Genomic DNA, 1,164 nt, shown 5'->3' on the forward strand with positions numbered 1-1,164 from the left:
GCAGATTTCCTTGAGTGAACGACAGCTTCAGAAACTGTGAGTGGCCAGTGAGACAACATTCCTCAGATTGTGTTACTATTTCTCCCACATTAGTTTCTCTTCATATACCTGTACTTAACATTTCACCTCAGGCAAGCAATGTTCCTGTCCTCGTTGGAGGTGAAATTTCACATTGTGGTCTGTGTCATGATTTCTAGTGTCCTTCTTTTAGGATTTCCACTCTGATATTCTCTGCAACAGCCCATCATTATTTTATTTTTCTTTAACTTAAACATTGAGTTTTGTTCTAATTGATACTATTCTAAAATGTATGTCTATTCACCAGTATTTTCCTCAATTTCACATTATTTGGTCATGTGTGCTTACCTGGTCTTGTGAGCTTGTCAACACTTTAATTCCCCTAGTCTACTCAAGGTGTTTCTCAGGTTTATTTCTTTTTTTCCTCAATTATTTTAGGCATGAAAAAAAGCCATAACAAGCAAGAAATAATATCTATGCAAGATATCTACATGAAGGACCCACCTAACTGCTGGACAATAGTAAGTGTCATGAGGAGGAACCTTGCCTATTCATGTTCAAAGACCTGGGTGGAGCCTAAGTCATCAGTTGTAGAATCACATAACAATTAGTATAAGTACCTTCTCACAGAATGTGATTCACAATTTAAATCTGGGGAAGAAATTAGCCTGGATTTAAGCTATAATTGTTCTGAGAAATGGATAATTGCATAACCATGGTTTATTGGCATGACACATAATGATATCTTCAAAAACACTCAGCCCTCCAATAAAGATGCTACCAAGGGTAAAAATGTTTGTGCATGTCAGTGATGAACACCCCATGTGCATGTAAGTGATCTGGGGAAGGTTTCAGTTGAAGATTACCACTGAATGGCCAGCCTGGAATTCATAGGTAGAGAACTGGGTGTATGCATGTTTGGGAGAAGTCCTATAACAGTCTCTCATCTCTTTCCCAACAGCAGAAACGTCATGCAGGAGAAGACCTCTCTGTATATAGTGGGTATGAAGTTTTCATTCACACCTACACATTGACGCAACATGTCTTAACTCACACTAGACAGAAACTCTATAGATGCAATGAATGTGGAAAGCACTTCACCCGAAACGCCAACCTTCATACCCATAAAATAAGTCACACAGGAGA

The 1,164-nt window shown here is 38.6% G+C and overlaps 1 long non-coding RNA gene across 1 annotated transcript; it reads left to right on the plus strand.

Moving 5' to 3' along the window:
- The first annotated feature begins 6 nt into the window (after window positions 1-6).
- On the plus strand, window positions 7-1,152 carry LOC121024054 (uncharacterized). Its single transcript, XR_005787592.1, has 2 exons — window positions 7-539; window positions 980-1,152. It is a non-coding gene; the product is annotated as an uncharacterized LOC121024054 (long non-coding RNA).
- Window positions 1,153-1,164: the final 12 nt, after the last annotated feature.

Source organism: Herpailurus yagouaroundi, unplaced genomic scaffold (assembly GCF_014898765.1).
Source record: "Herpailurus yagouaroundi ecotype Mexico unplaced genomic scaffold, PumYag 40980, whole genome shotgun sequence".
NCBI classification, from domain to species: domain Eukaryota; kingdom Metazoa; phylum Chordata; class Mammalia; order Carnivora; family Felidae; genus Herpailurus; species Herpailurus yagouaroundi.